Source organism: Anomaloglossus baeobatrachus, chromosome 3 (assembly GCF_048569485.1).
Source record: "Anomaloglossus baeobatrachus isolate aAnoBae1 chromosome 3, aAnoBae1.hap1, whole genome shotgun sequence".
NCBI classification, from domain to species: Eukaryota; Metazoa; Chordata; class Amphibia; order Anura; family Aromobatidae; genus Anomaloglossus; species Anomaloglossus baeobatrachus.
In genome coordinates, this window is record NC_134355.1 from 274053531 (window position 1) to 274074231 (window position 20701).

The following is a 20701-nucleotide window of genomic DNA, read 5'->3' on the forward strand; positions in this document are numbered from 1 at the left end:
TAAGAACCTGCTGACAGATTCTTTTTAAACTATATACAGCTGGTGAAATAAGAATTAGATGTCCCCCATTTTCTATACAAATATATTTCTAAAGTAGATATTGACATGATTTTTTTCCCCCAGATGCCCATAACAATCCCTCCAATCCACGCAGGCAAAGAAATCAAACAATAGAAGTTAATAAATTAAGATATGTTATAATGGGTAATAATACAAGGAAAAAGTATTGAATACATGAAGAAAGAGAGGTGCAAAATTAACATAGACAGTCATGACACAAGCTGAAATCTATCAGTAATTAGAAAGCAATCCTGCCACTTAGTTAAAAAATATCAGCTGGTTTAACTGATGGACTATAAAAAGGTGTATCATTACCAAGTTGCCACCCAAGAAACATTTCATGATTGGTAATCATCAGTGTGGAGTAGGAAACTGGCTAGTGGGAGCAATGCCTAGTAGAAGACTACATAGGTAAGGATGGTTGACCTCGGGGAGATCAACATCCAACACTGCGGAGACACCATCACATATTTCTCAACGCAGTGACACTAGAACAAGGCCCCCTGGGAATCCTACTACACACTGATGATGGGCAAATACCCCGAAACAGCTGTCTGTGGATGGATACCATGTTTTGGTATAGGCGGTTTCCTTGACTGGAGACTGCCCTTCCCGTGGTTCTTCCTTCCCGGTGAAAGACCTGGCTAGTTTCCTGCCAGCGTTAAGAAACATGTGATGGTGTCTCTGCGGCATTCTTGTTTTGCATATTTTCCCAGGGGGCCTTGTTCTAGTGTCACTGCGTTGTGAAACACGTGATGGTGTCTCCGCGGTGTTGCATGTTGATCTCCCCGAGGTCAACTATCCTTACCTATGTAGGCTCATAGTTTGAATCTGCGCCAAGCTCGCTGGGCACTGTTCTTCGCTCGCTTTGACTTTGTTCTTCATTTTCGCACGGCCGAAAAGAACGTCAAGCCCAGGGTGCTGTCGCAGTTGTTTCCCTTGGCCGATCAGAAGGAGGAGCCTCAGCATATTATAAAGCCTTCCAGGATGGTGACAGTGTCTCCTATAGACGTGTCCAAAATTCCTCCCGTTATGATGTTCGCTGCTGAAGCAGACTGGAAGTGAATTCCTCAGTGGGGTAATTTCTCTAGGCTGGCAAGCCACGCTGGATAGTAGAAGTCCCTGCAGCTGATATCTCAGCATTATTATTGCAACATACTGTATGTACTGGAGTTTGTTTCGGCCTGTCCCTCGTGCCCACCACAAGACCCTACACAGGCTTCTTGCTGGGCAACTGCTTCCTTTACCGGTACCATCTGACCCTTAGCAGCATATTGATATGGACTTTATCACTGGCCTGCTGAAATCCTCCGATTACACCGCCATTTGGGTGGGTGGTGGTAGAAAAGTTTTCAAAAATGTCTCATTTCACGCCGCTGACCAGATTGCCCTCTGCGCCATCCAACACATCTTCCAGCTGCACGGTCTACCGCTCTACATAGTGTCCGACACAGGTGTCCAGTTTACGTCTCGATTCTGCAGGGCCACCTGCAAGCTGTTAGATATCACCTTGCACTTTTTGTCGGCCTACCATCCAAAGTCCAACATCCAAGTGGAGCAGGTGAATCAGATCCTGATGAACTTTCTGCGGCACTTCATCAATGAACATCATAGTGACTGGGTCAAATTCCTTCCTTGGGCAGAATTCTCATATAGCAATCACATAAGTGAATTCTCAGCTAAAGGCCACTTTACACGCTGCGATATCGGTACCGATATCGCTAGCGTGGGTACCCGCCCCCATCGGTTGTGCGACATGGGCAAATCGCTGCCCGTGGCACACAACATCGCCCAGACCCGTCACACTACTTACCTGCCCTGCGACATCGCTGTGACCAGCGAAACTCCTCCTTTCTAAAGGGGCGGTTTGTTCAGCGTCACAGCGACGTCACAGCTGCATCACTGAACCGCCGCCCAATAGAAGCGGAGGTGCGGAGATGAGCGGGGCGAACATCCCGCCAACCTCCTTCCTTCCGCATTGTGGGCGGGAGGCAGGTAAGGAGAGGTTCCTCAATCCTGCGGTGTCACACGTACCGATGTGTGCTGCCGCAGGAACGAGGAACAACTTCGTTACTGCTGCAGCAACGATATTAGAGAATGGACCCCCATGTCACCGATGAGCGATTTTGCACGTTTTTGCAATGATGCAAAATCCCTCATAGGTGTCACACGCAACGGCATCGCTAAAGCAACCGGATGTGCGTCACAAATTCCGTGACCCCAATGAGATCGCTTGAGCGATGTCGCAGCGTGTAAAGCGGCCTTTAGTCTCTTTTTCACATAGTGTACTAAAAGTGACCCAGAATTCTGTTCCCAGTGGCTCTCACCTCCAGCAATCCAATTCCCTCGTCAAGACTTTCTCTGACATCTGGGCAGAGGCCAAGTTCTTCCTAGAGCAGTCCTCCATCCGTATGAAAAAGTATGTGGACAAGAGACTCCTAAACCTTCCTTCATTCTGGCTCGGAGACAAGGTGTGGCTTTCTTCCAGGTATGTCTGCCTCAAGGTGCCATCCTACAAGTTGGGTCCCCGCTTTACCGATCCCTTCGAGGTGCTCCAGTGGATTAACGAGGTATCCTACAAGTTGAAGCTCCCGTCTTCACTACACATCCCTAACTCGTGTTTCTCCTTAAACCTGTCATCGTAAGCCGTTACTAGAGGGATCCAGGTACCTCACCTCCTCCGGTCATTGTTGAAGACACCTTAGTGATAAAAGACATCTATGCTGTAAAAGAGGTCCGAGGTAAAACCTACTTCTTGGTAGACTATTAATGCCCTCTTCTCCTTAATAGATTCCTGGAAAAGGGGGGGGGGGCATACTGTAATGCCCATACCGGCATCCCCGCGCTGTCCTGACTTCCTTCCCTAGCGGTGATGTTTGCACTCTCACTTTCCTGGCCATCCTCTTGTGTCTGCCCCATCCTGGGTCTCCTGGGGTATGCGCATACCGCACAGGCCTCCTGGGAATGCTTATAGGGTGCGCACGCTTACAAGCCCCTTTTCTTAAAGGGCCAGTACGCCCTGACTCGGAAGTGACCTCTCAGCTCTGCTGCAAGACTGCAGGTATTTAAGGCACCTTCCCTTTAAGGGAAGTGCCTGGGCAACGGGTTTCCAACGTTGGTAGTTCTCCGGTCCCTTTGTGCTGCTGCTGCTGCAGTCATAGTGCTGTATTCTGCTGTTGATTCATATGTGTGTTTCATTGCATTGCAAGTTGGCTGCTGCTGCAACCATCCATGACGGACGGCTACCACGATATCCACTGCCACCTCCCAACCTTTTCAGGAGCTGCGCACATGAGTCTTAGCATTAATGGGGTAGAGGACATACCCCAATCCCTGTGTATTACCATTGTACTGTGACATCACGGTGTATTACCCCTGTACTGTGACATCACTCTGTATTACCATTGTACTGTTACATTAATGTGTGTATTACCCTTTATCCCATGGCATATTTTAGCTCAACCAAGTTGGAATCTGCCTGTCAGGACAGTATTGATAGATTTCACTATAAACTAGCTCACATCTGCAAGCATTCCCGATCTAAATTGCATAGATTGTATATTGACAGTAAGCTGCTAATCTGTGCTTGGGCATGGTTGGACAAGGAAGGAGGATCTAAATTGTCCTTTAATGATAATCTCTTGCTGATAAAACACTGATTGTATTGAAACAGTAGCACACACCCTAATGAGTGACACATCACTTTAAGCAGTGTCTCAGCCCCCACCTCATGCTGCCCTGGGATAACATAACAAAAACCTGCTGACAGATTCCCTTTGAAGGGTGTTGTTTTGGACGTTGTCTAGATGATCAACGATAATATACTGCAAAATTAAAACAGTGCAGCAGAACTTCAGTAATATAGAGCAGTGTAACATGGCAGGCCATATGGGGAATGGCACTGTATGGCATTCATCATGGATCACTGGTGACAGATGTCTTAAAGTGACCTAACATCCAGCGATTTCAGGCTATGATGGCATCCCTTGAAACGCCTTGACCAGCTCCTGATAAGTAATATGAAAAGGACTTCACTTTTACACCTTGTCGCACTCTGGACCCCCTGAGATTGAGTGTGGCCATTACTGAACAATCCATTCATTTCAATAAACCCAATAATTTCCTTTTGTGTGTTTTCATTAATATTTGACTTTAGTTTTCCAGCAGAAATAATAAACTCTGTATAAAACATGTACAGTATGCTAGTTTTAATGTACACCTGTTTAAGAATGAGAATGATGTAGGTGTAAAGATCTTTACGCATTACGTTTCACATATCTCTTTATGTTTGGTTTCACAATTTACTTCCACATTTTCACTACTGTGTGTGGGGGCTGACTCTATGTGTGAACCATTGTTCCATTTTATGTTATGGAATTGTCCCAAGCAGTCCCTGTGACAGGTGTTCTCGTCTTTGCACAGGTGCTTTCTCTGAGTGGGCGTGATATTGGGAATTCTGCCATGCACAGCCATTTCTATGGTAATCCACAAACATCAAGAATCAGGGGATGTACTAAGTAAACACATACAATAGGGACGGCTGCAGAAGTGAGAGGTTCTAAGAAGAAGGGTAATTGCAAGGTGGATAATTGTTTCCATTCCCTGAAAGGCCTGTTACTTTCATTTGTGTCATCCACTTCTTCTGCTTATTTAGATATGTGTGTGTATATATAAATATGTATGTGTGTTTGTGCTTATATAGATATGTGTGCTATTTCTTTTTATTGTGTTTCTCATTAAATGGTCAATAATGCATAGTATTATTCAAACTAGTTGTTTCCCTTCTGCTTAACTTGCTGTCAACTGTCTACAGACCCCAAGATGAATTACAGCAACTGGATATAGGTTGTTGTGTTTCAGCTCATGCTCTCCTGTTTTTTTGACCTTCATACAGGCATAAGAGAGACATTCTTTAAAGGTAACCTGTCACCAGATTTTTAGCTATTAAACTAAAGGAATCCCCTTCTGCAGCTCCTGGGCTGCATTCTATGAAGGTGCACCTTGGCCCTGACTCCCCTTCCAGACCCCAAAAATAACTTTATAAAACTTGGCCCTTAGGTATGCTTATTACTTTGGTTGGCCAAATGGGCAGGCTTATTTTCTGCTCCTTTATCCCCCTCCTTCCTTGATTGACGGGATGACGCCCTCCATCATTTCCCTCGTCACATTTTCAAATCTTGCACTTGTGCAGTTAGATTGGCTCGCGCAGGCGCAGTTCGCTCTGCCATATTGCGACCAGAGCAGAAAACATAGCTGCCCAACTCGCGCCTTTGCGCTAAATGCGCAGGCTCGAGATTATGGGCGGCTATGAGCATGGCGCTGGTGAGGTTAGCGCTGTGCATGACCTCACCAGCGCCATGCTCGTACCCACCCATAATCTCGTGCCTGCGCATTTAGCTCACCAGGGCCAAGGTGCACCTTCATAGAATGCAGCCCAGGAGCTGCAGAAGGTGATTCTTTTAGTTTAATAGGTAAAAATCTGGTAACCGGTTCCCTTTAAAGTGATAGTCCAATCTAAAATGATAAGTCTACAATCACTCAATGTGATTACAAACTTATGAATCCTCACATCACGTGCACTATGAGGATTTTCCGGTGTCAGTGGCAGGAATGGCGGCGTCATGACTGTAAATGGCCAAAATCCAATTAGTTGGGCACGGCCTTACTCAATACACGTGCATTCAGTGAGACTGCGCCATTCTGATATTACGGAAAGCACTAGTAATACAGAGCAGCCATTAGAAGTTTTAATACAGTGGAACCTTGGATTACGAGCATAATTGGTTCCGGGAGTGTGCTCTTAACCCCTTCATGACCTTTGACGGATCTATCCGTCATGGATCGTGTGCCGTTAAGCCCCGCCCCCTGCCGCGGGCAGGAGACGGCGATCGGTGCACATATCAGCTGTTTTCAACAGCTGACATGTGTGCCTGCATATTACGAGTGGAATCGCATTCCACCCGTAACATTAACCCCTTACATCTCGCTGCCAAAGTCTGGCAGCGAGATGTATATATGCGCGGTGAAGATTTTTACTTACCGCCGCCCCCACCGGAAGTCACGTGAGTGATCACGTGACTTTCGGTGTTTGCCATGGTAGATGACGCCTGCAGCTATGACGTTTCACTTTCGTTTTCACTCGGCCCGGAGGCCAGTGAAGCAAGAAGTGACCGTATCTGCTGTTTACAGCTGTATAGCTGTGATCAGCAGATAGATCAGAGCGATCGGATTGCTGATCGCTATAGCCCCCTATGGGGACTAGTAAAATTAAAAAAAAGTAAAAAAAAAAGTTTTAAAAAAATTAAAAAAAACAAAATCTAAAAGTTCAAATCACCCCCCCCCCTTTCACCCCATTGAAAATAAAGAGTTAAAAAAAAAATACAGATATTTGGTATCGCCGCGTTCAGAAATGCCCAATCTATCAAAATATAAAATCAATTAATCTGAGTAATCTCAGTAAATGGCGTAGTGGCAAAAAAAATTAACGCAAAATGCAATAAGAGGCGATCAAAACGTAGCATCTGCGCAAAAATGGTACCATTAGAAACGTCAGCTCGAGACGTAAAAAATAAGCCACAACTGAGCCATAGATCCCAAAAAATGAGAACACTACGGGTTTCGGAAAATGGCGCAAAACGTACGCCACTTTTATTGGACAAGCTTGTGATTTTTTTTAACCCCTTAGATACAAGTAAACCTATCCATGTTTGGTGTCTACAAACTCGCACCGACCTCAGGCATCATACCTACACATCAGTTTTACCATATAGTGAACACCGTGAATAAAACATCCCAAAAACTATTGTGCCATCACACTTTTTTTGCAGTTTTTCCACACTTGGAATTTTTTTGCTGTTTTTCAGTACACCATATGGTAAAACTTATGGTTTCATTTAAAAGTACAACTTGTCCCGCAAAAAACAAGCCCTCATATGGCAAGATTGACGGAAAAATCAAAAAGTTACGGCTCTTGGAAGAAGGCGAGCAAAAGACAAAAACGGAAAGTGCTCTGGGGCTGAAGGGGTTAAACCAAGTTACTCTTATATCAAAGCGAATTTTCCCATAGGAAATAATTGAAACACAGACACAACCCAAAAATATTTACTGTATTTATACAAACTTATTACAGTAATATAAAATAATGTCTTGTATTCATAAAATGATTACAGTACACTAGTGCAAAATACTGTACAGTACAGTGAAAAAACATATAAAGCAAATTAAACTGCACTTTAGCTTACAATAAAATTGTTGGTGTGCGAGAGGTACAGTATAAGCAATGTGCTGTACTGGTTAGCAGAAAGAAAGAAATAAATGCAAATTGATAAACATGCTAGATAATATATACTGTACTGTACAATGGTATACATATATGTACAGAAAGTTACCTACAGGGCGGGTCAGAGAATGGTGAAAGGACAGAACCGGAAGTGTACATAATGAGTATTTGCTCTTCTTGCAAAGCATTGCTCTTAAACCAAGTTACAAATTTGTAGAAATCTTTGCTTGTCTTGCAAAACGCTCTCAAACCAAGTTACTCTTAATTCAATGTTCCACTGTATATCCGAAGTGCAGAAGATTTTTGACTCGCCCTCATAGATATCCTCGAAACTTCTCATCAATATGATAGTTTGTCTAAACTTCAAAGCACAGGTATAGTAGCTACCGGCTTGATGGCTGCGCACCGTAATGACATGGCATAGTGAGCCCACACTGTTTGCATAGCGCCACTCTTTCAAAGTGGATGAGAGCAGCAGCACATACAAATAGCAAAAAGCGCCAAAACATCTGTATTTATCTTGTCTACGTTGTTTGTGCTCCCTTCAATGGCTTGTTTATCTGTTGAGTCCCACGGATACACATCAATGCCACTCCAGAGCGGTCTACGCTTACTTTCTGCCTACAGTCATATTTTAATGTTTTCAAATGGCTGTTTTCTATAACAGTAATGATGACCTATCTCTGAACTAGGCCATGAAGTTCTAATTCAGCTGAGTCATATCCATCTCTGCATGAAGTGACCACGAAGCTCACCATCATTATTTACCAAGGAATATTGACCTCTTATAACGGTTATTTACCAGTATTGCAGCTCACGGCAGATTATTCTCATAAGGTCACATTCAGATTATTGCACGGATTCCATACATGTATGTGAATGTGATTTCTACAGAAGTGGCCTGCTACTTATGTCTGCAAATTTCCCATGGACACAGCAAGGATTAGCCCCATTAAATCACAGTGTTATTCAGTGAGGCAGAGCAGATCTGCAATTTTTTTCTCATGCCAATTTGGACTGAAAATAAAATGGCTGCATGCTGTGATTGCCAGTGTGTCTTGGATCACGCGCATCCATGCAAGTCTATGGGTGCGTAAGAAACATCGAACTGTACTCGGATGTCATCGATATACGCTTAGATAGGCAATGGAGAAGATGGAGAGTTCAATGTCTCCTTCTCACCTGTGCTCTGATTCTCATATGTGGTGAATTACACTCGGATCACGCTCGCAGCAGAGTTTGAGCCGAGTGTCATTAGCATGTCGCATAGGAGGCTATAAGCTAGTGCAGACCTGGACAAGGGGCGGCCCACGGGCCACATCCGGCCCGCCTACTCTCTGTGACCGGCCCGCCTTGCTTAGGGAGTCCTTGCTGGCCGGTCAGTGATGAGGGCAATCTAACCTATTGTCCGGAGCACTAGGCTCTGGGAGGCCCGTGGTCAGATTGCCCTCATCACACGCTGCGTGCCGGGCAGGGAACAGAGGACAGATCCTGCAGCGCCGCACAGTGTAGGCAGCGGAACCCAGGAATCTGTCCTCTGGTCCCGGCCCGGCAACTTTCTCTGTGACACACATGCGCGCCCTGATGTCATCAGTACGGCGCGCGTGTGTCATTTGAAAAGTTCCCGCCCGGCATGAGAGGAAGCTGCAGCAGCCAGGGCCCGTACGTAGAGAAGCAGCGGCGGGGCCCCTACAAGAACAGCAGCGACTGGGGCCCGTACAAGAGAAGAAGCATCTCGGCCCATACGGAGGTACCTGAGGAGGGAGAGGTGAGTAATAACCTGAGGGGACAATGGGGTGAGGGGGGGGGGGGTAACTGGTGAGTAATATTTGGGTGTAGTGATGTAGTTTTACAGGTGTAGTATATAGGGGTCTAGTGATGTATATGGGGATGTAGTGATGTATATTACAGGTGTAGTATATAGGAGTGTAGTGATGTATATTACATGTTCAGTATATAGGAGTGTAGTGATGTATATTACAGGTGCAGTATATAGGAGTGCCTCCCTCTCCTGACCCCCGCTCATTCATCGATTATTCAACGCACTCAGTACCTGGAAGCCGGAGCATCACGGTGACAGCGCTGGGCACAGCACCGCTGAGGACATCATTGCAGGGACAGGTGAGTATTCTGCAAGCACAGTAATTTCCAGGAGGTCATCGGAGTTTCCAATGAACTCTGATGACCCCCCTGCGACACCCACGCTACAGCTTCACGGGTTCATCAGAGTTCATTGGGAACTGTGACGAGTTCCCGAGGTGCTCCGGCTTCCAGGTTCTCAACACACACACACCTGTATACTCATACAGCGATGCGGTCCCCAGCGCTGTCCCTGCTTCCAGCTGCTCACTGCAGTGAATATTCAGTGAGTATAATTACCGTTGATAAGGAGCGGGTGGCAGCAGAGCCAGAGAAAGCAGCGCTAGAGAGAGGTAAATATAGAAAATCTTTTTATTAAAAAGACCCGTGTTTTCTCTGGTATTTGTCACACTGATGTCACACAGATCACATCAGTGTGTGATCCGGTTGACATCCGTGCTGCTGGAGAAAAAAATGGACATGTCTGCGTGTGTGCATGCAGGGCCACGAGTCCGTAACTTACTGTTTGTTTATGAAGGGATAGTATATATACTGTATACAGTATTGGGTAAAACTCAGTTAATTATATTAGTCCGGCCCTCTAAAACCATCCCAATTTCTCATGCGGCCCCATGGGAAAATTAATTGCCCACCCCTGAGCTAGTGTGACCCCGGCCAAATCCTTGTGCTGATTTGCTGCACACCCTAGATATCCATTGCAGAAATACAAATGTTTGTTACAATTTCTTGCATGGATAATGTCTTAATTAATTTTAGAATTTGTAATATGCAAAACTTGACATTTAAATATCCTAAATCCCTAAATATCCTTAAATACCCTAACTAGAGTATAAGGGCATACTCACATGAGTGTGACTCATCAGAGCGCTATCCAATGTTTTATCAGATAGCTCTCAGTCCAATATTATACTATAGGGCAGTGACGATCAGCGTTTTTTCCGCCGATTCAGCATGATAGAAAAAGTGCAGCATGATGCGATTGGCAGTATATATCGGACAGCATACATGATTTCCAAGCACCCGTTCTACTCTGTAGATATCATCCAAGTGCAGTGCAATTTCTTCAGTCTCACAGAATGGAGAAGATGCTGAACTTCTGTTCTCCTTTTTCTCCTGACAGTGTGCTCTGATTCTCTTGACCGAGAGATTTGGATCTCACAAAGCTGACGCCCTAATCAGAGTATGAGCGAAATGTCATTAGCATGTCAACAGAAATTCTTCTCTCGTATAAGAGACTCTTCGGCCTTCTGACTGCAGACAAAGTTGCAGTAACAGACCCAGTCATAACCAAATGTATGACACTTAGACCAAAATATCATGCATGTTAATGGCCATGTATAATCTGTGGCCCTAACGTATTAACTTAAATGGGTTTTCCTATTTCAGAAAACCCCTGCACCCAGGCATAGTTTGTTTAAAACAAAACCAAAAACCTGTCCTTCACTCCTCATCCCAGGTTCAGTCACTAAGCCTCCACCATTGCTCTCTGTGCCCATTATTATTTGCAGTGCTTACGTCACATTGACAGCGCTGCAGCCAATCATTGAGCTCCAAGTCTTTGCCTGAGTGTATGGCGCAATACTCTCACAGCTGCTGAGCTTACTGACTGGCTGCAGCTCTGTTGCCATGATATCAGCGCTGCAGACAATAACAGACATGGGGAGCTGTGATAGAGGCTCAGAGATGGACTCTCGTCGGAGAAGAGTAGAGTACAGGTTTTTGGTTGTTTTTTTTTAAACAAACTGTGCACTCAGGACAGGGATTTTCTGAACCTGGAAAACCCCTTTAAATAAGTACTAATCTCATTTAACAGAGACATATTCATTTACATGATCGTGAAATAACTGTAGTAGTAAAGTTACTAGGGATGATTGTAGACTTTTACTCTAGATTTGCAATCTGAATGTGTGTGCCCGCCTTTCTGTAAAATCTTTTGTAATTGCTTTCGTAAGTGGATCCTGTACGGAAGTGTCTTCCATGGCACTAAAGCCTGTTGATACTGTGTCTATCGAACTAGTTTCCTTTTTTTCTATTCTAAAACATCTCTGATAAAAAGTGATATATTTGTATTCTAATAGGAGGAATACTATCCTGCAATATATCTCTATATAAGCACATTGACTGTCACCAGCCTTTGTCATACCACTGCCATGACTTGTGAAAGGTCTAAACATGTCACAATCTAGGGTGGAACCAGTGGGTTGGTTTTCTACTTACCTTGGCTCTACTGACTGGCGGGGTCTCAAGTGCTGGACCTTCTCTGGTCACAAATAGTGCACGTGTTCCCAATGGCCTTAAGTCACCTCATTGTGGACAGTTTTGCAGAAGGAACTACATTTTTTGTGGTTTTCAATTTCATATCCTTACATTATTTTAGTGGGTTTTTTTGTTTGTAAGTGTTTTTATTTCTAGTATTCCTTTCAGCACATACAACAAATTGTGACTTACACTTATTGTATGAGATCTTTTGCATACTAGGTGTGCTACTAAGGCAAGCCAACATAATTGAATGCATTTTAGCTGATTTGTTTTTCATTTGCATTTCGGCTATTTATCTCTGTACCAATGTCAGGTGTCTTTAATAAAATGCATTAGAGACCTGTAAGGGCTCATTCGGACTTCAGTTTTCCTAGTTTGAGTTCTGTGTTTTTCACAGATAGTACTCGTACCTATACTGCTAAATTCACATGTCCAGTAATCATGAATTAGAACGGATCCAGCAGTAATCGGTTTGGAAAAAAGTTGTGCAACCTTTTTGTTCGTTTTTGACCCTTGTACCCTCGGGTGATTTTCTATTTTTCATTTTTTTCTCCCCTTCTTTCAAGAGCCATAACCTTTTTATTTTTCCATCAATATAGCCATATGAAAATTAGTTTTGTAAGAACGAGTTGTACTTTTGAATGATACCATTCATTCTGCCCCATATAGTACAAGAAAACGGGGGAAAAAATCCAAGTGCGGTGATATTGTAATAAAAGTTGTTTTTTGTTTTTATTTATCGTGTTCACTGTTTTGAAAAACTGACCTGGTAATATGATTCCCCAGGTCAGTACAAGTTTGTAGATGCCAAATATATATAGATTTACTTTTATTTAAGTGGTGAAAAAAAATCCAGACGTTTGTCAAAAAAAAGAATAGCGCTTTTGCTCCATTTTCCAAGACCTTTAGCGTTCTCACTTTGTTTTTGATCTGGGACTCAGTGATGGTTTACTTGTTTGCATCTGGAGCTGGCGTTTTTAATTATACCATTTTTGGGTAGGTGCAATGTTTTGATCACCTGTCATTCCATTTTAATGCATTGTTGCAGCGACCAAAAATACGTAATTTTGGCATTTGGAATCTTTTTTCTTGCCATGCCGTATATCAATCAGATTAATTGATTTTTTTATTTTGATAGATCAAGTATTTCTGAACGCGGCGATACCAAATAGGTGTAATTTTTTTTGTTATTTATTGTTCAATGGGGCAAAAGGGGGTTGATTTGAACATTTGTTTTTTTGGGATTTTTTTAAAATATTTTGTACAACTCTTATTTTTACTTTTTTTTTTTTTTTTTATTAGTTTTACTAGTACTCCTAGGGAACTTTACACTATGATTACACAGTCTGATCACTTCTGCTGATCTGCTTCAGCATCACTCTGATCAGCAGAAATGCTGTGTTCCTGTGAGTGTTGGCGCTCTGCCAGCATTCACAGGAAGTGAGTTATGACAGCGACAGGGGTCATCATCTGACCCCGCGCTGCCATGCCAGCACATTGGCACCCCATGATCACATTAGATTGCACTGACAGCACAATTTAAGGGACTAAAAGGTGCGGCCTGTTAAGGGTGCTTTACACGCTGCGATATCGCTTACGGTATATCGTCAGGGTCACGACGTTAGTGATGCACATCCGGCGCCATTAGCGATATCGCAGCGTGTGACAACAATGAGCGATGATCAACAAGCCCAAAAACGTTAAAAATCGTTGCTCGTTGACACGTCGTTCATTTACTTAACATCGTTGCTGCTGCAGGTACGATGTTGTTCGTCTTTCTTGCGGCAGCACACTTCGCTATGTGTGACACCGCAGGAACGACGAACATCTCTTTATCTGCGTCCACCGGCAATGAGGAAGGAAGGAGGTGGGCGACATGTTACGGCCGCTCATCTCCGCCCCTCTTCTGCTATTGGACGGCTGCCGTGTGACGTAGCTGTGACACTGCACGAACCGCCCCCTTAGAAAGGAGGTGGATCGCCGGCCAGAGCGATGTCGCAGGGAAGATAAGTCCGTGTGACAGGTGTTAGCGATGATGTGCGCCACGGGCAGCGATTTGCCCGTGTCGCACAACTAACGGGGGCAGGTACGCTCGCTAGCGATATCGGTACCGATATCGCAGCGTGTAAAGTACCCTTTAGTCTCAGATGTCTACTGATCAGATTAGCAGACGTGCGGAGATTACCACGGGAAGATAAATAGCGATCCGTTAACGGATCAGTTCTCCATAGACTACAATGTTAAAAAACAAAAACCCAGATCCTGCTGTTGATTCACAGCTTGTATGGTATGTAAAGGCTACAGCCAATCATCAGTTACTGATTGGCTGCAGTGGTCATATGAAGCTACAGAGGAATGTTGATCCGTGTTGAACACAGCAGTGAGTACGGAAGAATGGCCCTGGTTTCGGAAGTGAGGATAGTCTTTGTTTGTTTTGTTTTTTTACTCCATTCTGGCCGATTCTGGAAAAGTTTTAACAGTGGTAGAAAACAACAATAAAGTACGTTTTACCAATTACTCATTCCCTAAAAGGATCCTAACATAATAGTAAATCTATCAGATCACAGCTATGATCTGCTTATGGTTCCAAGGTAAAGAAAAAAAAAAGAATTGTCCAAAACAGACAACCTTTTTTTCAATCTCTAGATTATATTTATTTGCTAGTAAAAGAGCTTTTCACATAATAGAACTTGGATACTATTTGACTTGCAAGCTTATATGCAAATATTCCCTGCTTATCCCATGGGCCCAGCTCCTAAGCTCTCCCAAAACACAGATGAATCACTTAGAAATTTCAAATTCTATTATTTTGAAGGGAACATAATTGACCCGTTTTGCATGAAAATTAGGAACCATTGCTGAATTACTATTTACATAATTTGCTTTAAGTTGCCAAAAGGCAAAACAGTTACCCTGACCTTCGATAAAGCCTGTATTATAAAGCTAACCTCATTTTACTGTTTCATTGCTTTTCTCCTGAAGTTTTATCTCTATCTAGCAATAGTTGTAGTAAACAATCATTTTGACAGGATTGTGGTTTTTTCATGAAGCAAGCAGAAATATATTGTGAAAAAATAAGAATAATGTACTGGCTGTGTTAACCAATACCACTACTTGTTGTTGTAAAGGTGTTAAGCAATCCTCTCCACAACCTATATTTCTTAAATGAGTTGCATCATAGCCGACAAGTGTATTTTTTCTTTCTCATCAGAAGCTACCTACTATGTTATTTATTCCTTTTTACCAAAGGTTATCAACACAGTTGTGAAGAAGGCTCAAACAAGAGCCAACTGTTATGCTGGGGATGTAAGGACCCTGGTGCTAGGCAACGGAGAGCGGGGTCACCTCCTAATAGTCACTTGAGCTGATCCCTACACTCCCTAATGTCCCTAGATGGGTCCTTTCCCCTGTGCGCCGTTACGTACCTAGGCCCTCGCTGGCCCTGAATTCACCCTGACTAGTACCAAGACCAGAGAGACGCTAGTCTCGCCACTACAATAAAACAGCATGAGGAAAGTAAGATAAACATGGGAAAGACACAACAAATAAGTCTCCACAGCTACTCCAGCAGGAAGCCTCGAAGCTGCAACAGAAACAACACCACAGCTTCTCCAGAGCCAGGCTCCTTCAAAGTGGTCAGTTATAGTATGAACTGTAGCCAGCATAGGAGACCGTGAGGAATGAGTTTGTATAGCGGAAGGGCATGGCAGCAGCTGACATTAACAGCTGCAGGTCAACCTCCGCAAGATAGAAAAGAGACCTTAACCCCTTCAGCACCACATGGTATTAAATGCTCAGGATAAGCCTGTGCTGATTACACTAATTTTTACAGTAGAAACACAATAAAACCTTATGTGTTTTTTAAATTTTCCTCATCTCATTAAAGTATATGGGGCAAACCTGCAAATAAAATATTTATTGCAAGATAATTTGCATGGTACAGATTTGAAAATCACACTGTGGTCATAAAAGGTATATAAATCCTCATATACGTTTTCTGTAGTAGACTACGTTTTGGGGCCCGCCTGCAGAAAACGTATATGCCCGAAAATGGTGCAAGACAGAGCACACGCTGACTCCGTCTGCTCTATTATAGTCAACGGCCCTCGTCGGAGCATGCGTCCGAAACACGTTTTGCGGGGGGGAGGGGTGGTTCAGACGGATGCCCTGACGGGACAAGTGAACGTAGGTGAAACCGCAATGTGAAAGAGGCCTTAGGTTAATTTTGGCAGAACCCATCTATATGAATGGATTCAGCCAACACTAAAGTGTATGGGGGCACTTCCAAATGATGGTAAAGGCAGCTGTCGATCCGGAATGACCGATTTTGTACGTATGATCACTTCTTTCTCCCAGAGATAAGCTACCAGAGATGTCTGTTAGAGACAGTCTCATAAATATGCTATTCAACCTCTTTTTTAATGTGCACCAAGAAAAGGGCAACATTGAATATCATAAACACAGTGGTTGGCCAGGAAACTTTGTATAGCAGATGAAAGATACATCATGCTTTCCCGTGGAAGATGTCCAACAGTGCAATCAGCTCAGACCTGCAGCAAGTAATAGAACTCAGCTACACTCATCTATGGTTCCGAGAAGTCTGGCCAGAAGTGGTCTTCATAAAAGAATTGCGATAAAACTTGCAAGGAACTTCCAACATGCTTCACTCTTGCCTGCAGACACTCATTATTGCAACCCTTTTAGTCGTTTGGCAAACAAATTGCCTTTGTTATAGCCATATATTTCAGATTTTTACTTGTAAAGCGGGCTTTACATGCTGCGATCTCGCTAGCGAGATCGCAAGCGATCGTACCCGCCCCCGTCGGTTGTGCATCATGGGAAAATCGCTGCCCGTGCCGCACAACCTCGCTTAACCCCATCACACGCACTTACCTGCCCTGCGACGTCGCTCTGACCGGCGAACCGCCTCCTTTCTAAGGGGGCGGTTCGTGCGGCATCAAAGCGACGTCACACGGCAGGCGTCCAATAGAAGCGGAGGGGCGGAGATGAGCGGAACGTAAACATCCCGCCCACCTCCTTCCTTTCGCATTGCCGGCGGCTGCAGGTAATCTGCAGTTCATCGTTCCCGGGGTGTCATATGGAGCGACGTGGGCTGCCTCGGGAACAATGAACAACCGGAGGACAGAAGGACGTTTGATTTTTTTTGAAAATGAGCGACGTGTCAACGAGCAATGATAAGGTGAGTATTTTTGCTCGTTTACAGTCACTCATTTGTGTTACACGCTACGATATGTCAAACGAGGCCGGATATGCGCCATTAACGACGTGACCCCAACGACCTATCGTTAGATATATCGTAGCGTGTAAAGTGGCCTTTAGTCTAGATCACCTGTTGCCATTTTTTGCACCACATTTACTCTGCTTTACTGCATAATTTTGTCACTTGGCATTGTTTGCATGGTAGTTTTTGGCTACAATTCGTCTGTAAAAGCCACTTGCTTCCAGTTTTTAGCTGATAGCACTGCTGGACTTCATATGATGTTGCCCATTTTTTGGTGTCCCCAATGCTGAGAAATACAGACAGATACTAATCCTTCATACAAATGTAGATTCAATGCAAACACTGTTTTATCAGCAGTAGATTATCATTGAAAAACTAGTTGTCTGGAGCCATGTACTCCTGCTCTGTTTAATCCCTCCCCCACAACTGATTAACAGCTTTCTGCCAATGTATAATGTACACCGAAAACTGTCAATCAGTGGTATGTGCCATGTTTTACAGAGATCAACAGCAGATAAAACAGTGATTTTTATCAAAACTGTATAAATCTCTGCAATCAGGGTCCATACATGCTCTGATTACATAAAAATCTGTTTACATATTCCCTTTAATTTGTACTTTTCCCTGGAAATAGCAGCTGTTCCGCTGTTGTAGATCATGTAAAATATATTTAAATTTCTATATTTAAGGATGTATTTTGAATGAGTCTGACCATTTTAAATGAAAGTAAGCCTTGTATTCTTTATTTACATTAGTTGGTATTTCCATTCTGCATTCATGTGAGAGTATTAGAGAAAAGTTTGCATTTTCTATAGGAACGTACATATTCAAAAATGTCTGATGTGAGATTAAACATGTTCCGTGGAGGAAAATTAAAATGACAAGAAGTGGGTAGCTGATGTCCTGTATAATATGTGCTTGAGCAATTGATATTGCTTCAGAAGACCAAGAATAATTGTAGCTTTTATTTCGATTTAGCCTTGTTCAGTATTACTGAAGCTAGTCAATAATATAGCGTATGCAGTTATAGAGACCACCATTGTATAAATTGAATCCAATAAATGTACATACTGTTTTGTGAATACAATAACCACACAAATCCAGCAGCTTTGTAATCGCACTCTCTCTGTATCCCCAACACAAGGGTTTCAGAGTGCACCACCAATCTCACCATTGGTCCCTGAGTACACTGCTGCCAAACATTTCATAGTGTCAGGATCTGAGGTTGGTTGTTGTATTAATCACCTAGGCAGGTTAACAATGCATTTGTTTTTATTTCTTCCATCCACGGGCATACAGCAACCATAGTCCTTATGCTCCTTCAAACTATGGATATCACGACTGTAGTGCATGTACCCAGCTCCAGCTGGCCACAATAGTCCCTATGCTCCTCCAGACGACGAATATCATGACTGTAGTGCTTGTATCCAGCTCCAGGGGGCAATAACAGTCCTTAAGATAGTTCCTCAAATCCAAACCTCTGATATCACAACCACAATGCGTGTATCCAGCTCCAAACTCTAGGCTACCCTATGTGAGAGCAAGTCCACTCCGCCCTTTCATATGACCGTGTACGTAACTAGCGGCGATACCCGATTTCCCTGGCTCCACCGGGAGTTTCATACAGCAGGCCATAGTAGATCAGTATCAGATTCCCGTCCATCAGCTTCAAACTCCCATTGTTGTGTCATCTATGGATGGAATACCCCTGTCAGACGTATATATGTCTCCCATCCTGGTCCCCTTGAGGTGTATATGTCCCCATCCTGTGTCTCTTCGGGGTATATATCTCCTCTCCATCCTGGTATATACAGTCAGGGCCAGAAATATTTGGACAGTGACACAAGTTTTGTTATTTTAGCTTTTTACAAAAACATGTTCAGAAATACAATTATATATATAATATGGGCTGAAAGTGCACACTTCCAGCTGCAATATGAGAGTTTTCACATCCAAATCGGAGAAAGGGTTTAGGAATCATAGCTCTGTAAGGCATAGCCTCCTCTTTTTCAAGGGACCAAAAGTAATTGGACAAGGGACTCTAAGGGCTGCAATTAACTCTGAAGGCGTCTCCCTCGTTAACCTGTAATCAATGAAGTAGTTAAAAGGTCTGGGGTTGATTACAGGTGTGTGGTTTTGCATTTGGAAGCTGTTGCTGTGACCAGACAACATGCGGTCTAAGGAACTCTCAATTGAGGTGAAGTAGAACATCCTGAGGCTGAAAAAAAAGAAAAAATCCATCAGAGAGATAGCAGACATGCTTGGAGTAGCAAAATCAACAGTCGGGTACATTCTGAGAAAAAAGGAATTGACTGGTGAGCTTGGGAACTCAAAAAGGCCTGGGCGTCCACGGATGACAACAGTGGTGGATGATCGCCGCATACTTTCTTTGGTGAAGAAGAACCCGTTCACAATATCAACTGAAGTCCAGAACACTCTCAGTGAAGTAGGTGTATCTGTCTCTAAGTCAACAGTAAAGAGAAGACTCCATGAAAGTAAATACAAAGGGTTCACATCTAGATGCAAACCATTCATCAATTCCAAAAATAGACAGGCCAGAGTTAAATTTGCTGAAAAACACCTCATGAAGCCAGCTCAGTTCTGGAAAAGTATTCTATGGACAGATGAGACAAAGATCAACCTGTACCAGAATGATGGGAAGAAAAAAGTTTGGAGAAGAAAGGGAACGGCACATGATCCAAGGCATACCACATCCTCTGTAAAACATGGTGGAGGCAACGTGATGGCATGGGCATGCATGGCTTTCAATGGCACTGGGTCACTTGTGTTTATTGATGACATAACAGCAGACAAGAGTAGCCGGATGAATTCTGAAGTGTACCGGGATATACTTTCAGCCCAGATTCAGCCAAATGCCGCAAAGTTGATCGGACGGCGCTTCATAGTACAGATGGACAATGACCCCAAGCATACAGCCAAAGCTACCCAGGAGTTCATGAGTGCAAAAAAGTGGAACATTCTGCAATGGCCAAGTCAATCACCAGATCTTAACCCAATTGAGCATGCATTTCACTTGCTCAAATCCAGACTTAAGACGGAAAGACCCACAAACAAGCAAGACCTGAAGGCTGCGGCTGTAAAGGCCTGGCAAAGCATTAAGAAGGAGGAAACCCAGCGTTTGGTGATGTCCATGGGTTCCAGACTTAAGGCAGTGATTGCCTCCAAAGGATTCGCAACAAAATATTGAAAATAAAAATATTTTGTTTGGGTTTGGTTTATTTGTCCAATTACTTTTGACCTCCTAAAATGTGGAGTGTTTGTAAAGAAATGTGTACAATTCCTACAATTTCTATCAGATATTTTTGTTCAAACCTTCAAATTAAACGTCACAATCCACTTGAATTCTGTTGTAGAGGTTTCATTTCAAATCCAATGTGGTGGCATGCAGAGACAACTCGCGAAAATTGTGTCACTGTCCAAATATTTCTGGACCTAACTGTATGTCCCCCATCCTGGAATTATATAACCCATCCTGCCTCTAATGCATAAAAACATTTTATTCCCCTTCCTCCACTCCCACGTCGAGTAGAGTTCTTTTCTGTAGCCACGGCAGAGGCCAGCAGCTGACATCCACGTGTCTGCTATGGCAATGCATGATGTCACTGCCATATGACGACAATGCCACGCACATTGATGTCATATGCCGTTCTCTGAGTGGCAGCATGTATTGTGGCCTAGGGACCCAACAGATCCTTGCATAGCAATACACTTTAACTGATACACGTCCTCGGACATACATC

At 43.5% G+C, this 20701-nt stretch overlaps 1 protein-coding gene across 2 annotated transcripts in view; it reads left to right on the forward strand.

Annotated features, from left to right (window-relative positions):
• The window catches only part of AHI1 (Abelson helper integration site 1), a 351645-nt gene that overhangs the window by 167362 nt on the left and 163582 nt on the right, over positions 1–20701 (forward strand). The gene's annotated exons all lie outside the window — the stretch shown is intronic.